The 6,366-nt window shown below is 46.7% G+C and overlaps 1 protein-coding gene across 1 annotated transcript in view; it reads left to right on the top strand.

Annotated features, from left to right (window-relative positions):
* Positions 1-6,366, top strand: part of NTF4 (neurotrophin 4) — a 26,077-nt gene that overhangs the window by 15,900 nt on the left and 3,811 nt on the right. The gene's annotated exons all lie outside the window — the stretch shown is intronic.

The following is a 6,366-nucleotide window of genomic DNA, read 5'->3' on the forward strand; positions in this document are numbered from 1 at the left end:
GGCCTCCAAAATATAATTTCTTTGACTATCTAAATATCCTTAATCCTGCCCTTGTTTTCCCTAGCCTAGGGAGTCAAAAACTTTGGCTTGTATTGGAATCCACCAGGAAGGCCAAAGACCTGGAGATTCTAATTCAAGGGATCTGGGCAGGGACCCCAGAATCAACATTTGAAGAGCTTCCAAAGTCACATGGCTGAGAGAGAAGAGAAAAAGAGAGCTTCTATGGGATTTTGATGGTGATGGTGATGATGGTGATGATAGTGATAATGGTGATGATGGTGATGATGATGATGGTGGTCATGATGGTGATGGTGAGTATGATGGTGATAATGGTAGTGATGAGGATGGTGATGGTGAGGATGGTGATGAGAATGATGATGAGGATGGTGAGGATGCTGATGGTGGTGATGATGATGATGATGATGGTGATAGTGAAGATGGTGATGATGGTGAGGATGATGATGATAATGATAGTGATGATCGTGAATGATTGAGGTAATGATGGTGATGATGATGGTGATGATGGTGGCAATGATGGTGATGCTGATGTTGATGATGGTGATGATTGTGGTAATGACAGTGTTGATGGTGATGATGGTGGTAATGATGGTGGCGATGATGATGGTGAGGTTGGGGATGGTAATGATGGTGGTGAAGATGGTGTTGATGGTGATGGTGGTGATGGTGAAAATGGTGATGGTGAGGATGACGGTGAGAATGATGGTGAGGGTGGTAACAATGGTAATGATGGTGATGGAAATAACGATGGTGATAATGGCAGCGACACAAGTGTTCGCAAGATTTCTTTGCAACAAGTGCATGAATGAGCAGACAAAAGTCTTTGCCCTCAGGGAAAACAAAGGCAATATGCAAATGTTGTCGGGATCCTGGTGTGAACAAATCAGCTGTAATAAAACATCTGGGAACTTCTGGGTGTATTTAAATAGAGTTAAATATGGGATGGTATTAAGACATTTCTGTTAATTGTATTAGGTGATATAATGGTATTTTTGTTATGTAAAAAAGGCCTGAGCCTGGACAAAATGGTGAGACTCTGTCTCTACAAAAAAATAAAAGATTGGCTGGGCATGGTGGTGCATGCCTGTTGTCCCAGCAACCTGAGAGGCTGAGGTAGGAGGATCACTTGAGCCTAGGAAGTTGGGACTGCAGTGAGCCATGATCATTGTACTGCACTCCAGCCTGGGTGACAGAGCAAGACACTATCTCAAAATAATAATAATAATAAGGCTTTATTTTTAGGAGATGCTTACTAACGTGTTTGGAAATGAACTGTCATGGTGTCGTAATATACTTTATAATACTTTGACAAAAAGAAATATATACATTTATGTATGTACAGACACATATATATGATGTACAAAATGTGAATAAATGCTAATACAAATGATGGGCATATAGGTATTTATTATACTACTATATTTTTCTTTTCTTTTCTTTTTTTTTTTTGAGACTGAATCTTGCTCTGTCGCCCAGGCTGGAGTACAGTGGCGCGATCTCAGCCCACTGCAACCTCCACCTCCCTGGGTCCAAGTGATTCTCCTGCCTCAGCCTCCCGAGTAGCTGGGATTACAGGTATCTGCCACCCTGCCCAGCTAATTTTTTTTTGTATTTTCAGTAGAGACCCGGTTTCACCATGTTAGCCAGGCTGGTCTTGAACTCCTGACCTCAGGCAATCCACCTGCCTAGGCCTCCCAAAGTGCTGGGATTACAGGCATGAGCCACTGCACCCAGCCTATTTTTCTTTTTTAAAAATGTTAAACATTGAGGCCAGGCATGGTGGGTCACGCCTGTAATCCCAGCACTTTGGGAGGCCGAGGCGGGCAGATCACTTGAGGTCAAGAGTTCGAGACCAGCCTGGCCAACATGGTGAAACCTTGTGTCTCCTAAAAATACAAAAATTAGCCGGGCATGGTGGTACATGTCTGTAGTCCAGCTACTTCATAGGCTGAGGCAGGAGAATGGCTTGAACCCAGGAGGCAGAGGTTGCAGTGAGCCAAGATTATGCCATTGCACTCCAGCCTGGGCAACACAGCGAGATTCCATCAAATAAATAAATAAATAAATAAATAAATAAATAAATAAATAAATGTTAAACACTGGACCACAAGTAAAAGTCAAGAAAAAAAGAAAGAAGGCCAGGTATGGTGGCTCACACCTGTAATCCTAACACTTTAGGAGGCCAAGGCAGGAAGATAGTTTGAACTCAGGAGTTCAAGACCAGCCTGGGCAACATAGCAAGACCTCCTCTCTACTGAAATTAAAAAAAAAAAATTAGTCGAGTGCTGTGGCATGTATCTGTAGTCCCAGCTACTTGGAGGGCTGAGGGGCTGAGGTGGGAGGATCCCTTGAGCCCAAGAGTTCAAGGCTGCAGTGAGCTGTGATGGTACCACTGCTCACCAGCCGGGAAGACAAGGAAAGGAGGAAAGAAGGAAAGAAAAAAGGAAGGGAGGGAGGGAAGGAGGAAGGAAGGAAGGAAGGAAGGAAGGGAGGAAGGAAGGAAGGAAGGGAGGGAGGGAGAGAGAGAAAGAACGAAAGGGCCAGGCGCAATGGCTCACACCTGTAATCCCAGCACTTTGGGAGGCTGAGGCAGGCGGATCACGAGGTCAGGAGATTGAGATCATCCTGGCCAACATGGTGAAACCCTGTCTGTACTAAAAAAAAATTAGCCAGGTGTAGTGGTGCGTGCCTGTAATCCCAGCTACTCCGGAGGCTGAGGCAGGAGAATAGCTTGAACCCGGGAGGCAGAGATTGCAGTGAGCTGAGATCGTGTCACTGCACACCAGCCTGGCGACAGAGCAAGACTCTATCTAAAAAAAGAAAAAAAAAAAGAAAGAAAGAAAAGAAAAGAACAGTGGGGAGTTTCAGTATACATGAATTCTCTGTACTGTTCTAGGAATATTTTGTAAGTCTTAAGTTATGTCAAAATAAAAATAAAAGGCATTCTAATACACTGGTGGTATGGTATGTATGAAGTTCCTACTGATAAAATTGTATGATCTGGGCTGGGTGCGGTGGCTCACGCCTCCCAGCACTTTGGGAGGCCGAGGCAGGTGGATCACTTGAGGTCAAGAGTTCCAGACCAGCCTGGCCAACATGATGAAACCTCATCTCTACTAAAAATACAAAAATTAGCCAGATGTGGTGGCGTGTGCCTGTAGTCCCAGCTACTTGGGAGGGTGAGGCAGGAGAATCGCTTGAACTCAGCAGGTGGAGGTTGCCATGAGCTGAGATGGCGCTATTGCACTCCAGGCTGGGCGATAGAGCGAGACTCCATTGCAGAAAAAAAAAAAAATGTATGATCTGGGTGGTGGGGGTGGCAGGAGGCAATGGGTAGAGCAAGTTGTTCTTGCTTTGTTTTGTTTGAGACAAGTTCTTACTCTGTTGCCCAGGCTGGAGTGCAGCGGCACAATCATAGCAGCCTCAACCTCCTGGGCTCAAGTGATCCTCCTCAGCCTCTTGAGTAGCTGAGACTACAGATGTGTGCCACTCTGTCTGGCTTATTTTGTTTATTTTTGGTTGAGATGGGGTCTGGTGCTATGTTGCCCAGGATGGTCTTGAGCTCCTGAGCTCAAGTGATTTTCCCACCTCAGCCTCCTGAAGTGCTGAGATTGCAGCATGATAAATATTGATAAGGGTTTCATGGGTATTTAATCTAATCTCATTAAATCCTCATAACAACTCTGTCACAATTGGCCCCATTTTACAGGTGAGAAAACAGAGGAGTAGAAATGCTGAGTAACTTGCATGACGTTACAGGTAAGAAGTGGCAGAGAATTTAGGCAAACAAGCCACTTGTTATTTCTGCCTCCCTGCCCCACAGGTCCTGTTGACCAACTTGTGTGTCGCCCAGGCTGGAGTGCAATGGCGTGATCTCGGCTCACTGCAAGCTCCGCCTCCTGAGTTCACACCATTCTCCTGCCTCAGCCTCCTGAGAAGCTGGGACTACAGACGCCCACCACCATGCCCGGCTAATTCTCGATCTCCTGACCTTGTGATCCACCCGCCTTGGCCTCCCAAAGTGCTGGGATTACAGGCATGAGCCACCGCGCCCGGCCCAACTTGACCAACTTTCGCTCTTTCGCCCAGGCCAGACTGCAGTGGCACTATCTCGGCTCACTGCAACCTCTGCCTCCTGAGTTCACACCATTCTCCTGCCTCAGCCTCCTGAGTAGCTGGGACTACAGGCGCCCGTCACCGCGCCCGGCTAATTTTTTTTTTTTTTTTTGTATTTTTAGTAGAGACGGGGTTTCACCATGTTAGCCAGGATGGTCTCAATCTCCTGACCTCGTGATCCGCCCGCCTCGGCCTCCCAAAGTGCTGGGATTACAGGCGTGAGCCATCGCGCCCAGCCACTTGACCAACTTTCTAAGAAAAACAAGAAATTTGGTGGTTTACGTGATATCTGTCTTGTGAAATGTTGGCAATGAATGAAAGAACATAGGCCGGGCACGGTGGCTCACACCTGTAATCCTAGCACTTTGGGTGGCCGAGGCAGGCAGACTGCTATAGCTCAGGAGTTTGAGACCTGCCTGAACAACATAGTAAGACTCTCAACCTACAAAATATACAAAAATCAGCTGGGCATGGTGGTGCGCACCTGTAGTCTCAGCTCCTTGGGAGGCTGAGGCAGGAGAATTTCTTGAGCCCAGGTAGTCAAGGTTGCAGTGAGCCAAGATCATGCCACTGCACTCTAGCCTGGGTGATGGAGCAAGATTCTGTCTCAAAAAAAAAAAAAAAGAAAAAGAAAAAAAAGAAAAAAGAAAAAGAAAAGAAAAAATATATACATATATTAACTCTTCATGGGCTGAGGTGTAGGTGTGTTTCATGTGTGGAGGTGTTTTTAGTGTTGGGTTAACCCTAGAAAGTCAACACAAATTTGGAACAGGAGCCAGGGTTCACTGGTTGAGCAGGGCATTGCCCAACCTCCCGGGAACATTTCACCTGGATCTTGGATGCCACCTCAGAGTCAGCACCTGAAGCTTCCTGGACGCTGAGCCCGCCCCCAGGCCTCTCCCCTCTTTGCCTACTCTTGCTCCCCTGAGTTCCTCCAGCCTCAAACTGGTCAGCTCCATGCTGATATCTCCAGAGCCCCACCTCCACGATCTCATGCCCAATGCCCATTCCCACCAGGATGTCCACCGAGCAGTTCACGCTCAAGAGCGCCCTCCCCAGGCTTTCCTGCCACAGTGAATGGCAGCTCTGTCCAGTCAGTTGCTCAGTTGCTGGAGGTGGGGAGAACAAACAAACCTAAAACCCCACTTTTTTTTTTTTTTTTTTTGGAAGAGAGACTGTCTCTCTCGGTTGGCGTGGTGTGGTGGCATTGTGGCTAGCTTGCCTCACTGCAACCTCTGCCTCCCGGGTTCATGCCATTCTCCTGCCTCAGCCTCCCGAGTAGCTGGGACTACAGGCACCCCCCACTGTGCCTGGCCAATTTTTTGTATTTTCAGTAGATATGGGGTTTCACCATGTTAGCCAGGATGGTCTCGATCTCCTGACCTCATGATCTGCCCGCCTCGGCCTCCCAAAGTACTGGGATTACAGGCGTGAGCCACCTCGCCCGGCCTCCTTCCTTTTTAATATAGGAGATTATATAAGAGGAGATTATTAATATAGGAGTGTATTCCGGGCTGCAGGTTCAGGACCTTCTTCCTTTTTAATATAGGACTGAGTATATCTACCTATTTATTTATTTATTTTTGTTTTTTGAGACAGAGTCTTGTTCTGTCACTCAGGCTGGAATGCAGTGGCACCATGTCAACTTGCTGGAACCTCCACCTCCCAGGTTTAAGTGATCCTCCTGCCTCAGCATCCTGAGTGCTGGAATTACAAGTGTGCACCACAATGTCTGGCTAATTTTTGTATTTTTAGTAGAGATAGGGTTTCACCATGTTGGCCAAACTCCTGACCTCAAGTGATCCGCCTGCCTCGTCCTCCCGAAGTGCTGGGATTACAGGCGTGAGCCACTGTGCCCAACAAAGAATTTATTTAATACAGGAGTGTGTCCTGGGCAGCAGGCTGAGAACCTTCTTCCTTTTTAATATAGGAGATTATTAATATAGGAGATTATTAATATAGGAGTGTGTCCTGAGCAGCAGGTTCAACCTACCACCCGGGACACACTTCCAGGTTGTACTGGGGAGTGCTCCAGAGAGCAAAAGAAAAAAAAATGGCTCAGGCCAGGCACAATGGCTCATGTCTGTAATCGCAGAACTTTGGGAGGCCTAGGTAGAAGGATGGCTTGAGGCCAGGAGTTCCAGACCAGCCTGGGCAACAGAGCAAGACCCCAACTCTATAATAATAATAAAAAAGGCTCAACTTTTTTTTTTTTTTTTTTTTTTTTTTTTT

The sequence above is a fragment of the Hylobates moloch genome, unplaced genomic scaffold (genome assembly GCF_009828535.3).
Source record: "Hylobates moloch isolate HMO894 unplaced genomic scaffold, HMol_V3 SCAFFOLD_12, whole genome shotgun sequence".
Classification (NCBI taxonomy): domain Eukaryota; kingdom Metazoa; phylum Chordata; class Mammalia; order Primates; family Hylobatidae; genus Hylobates; species Hylobates moloch.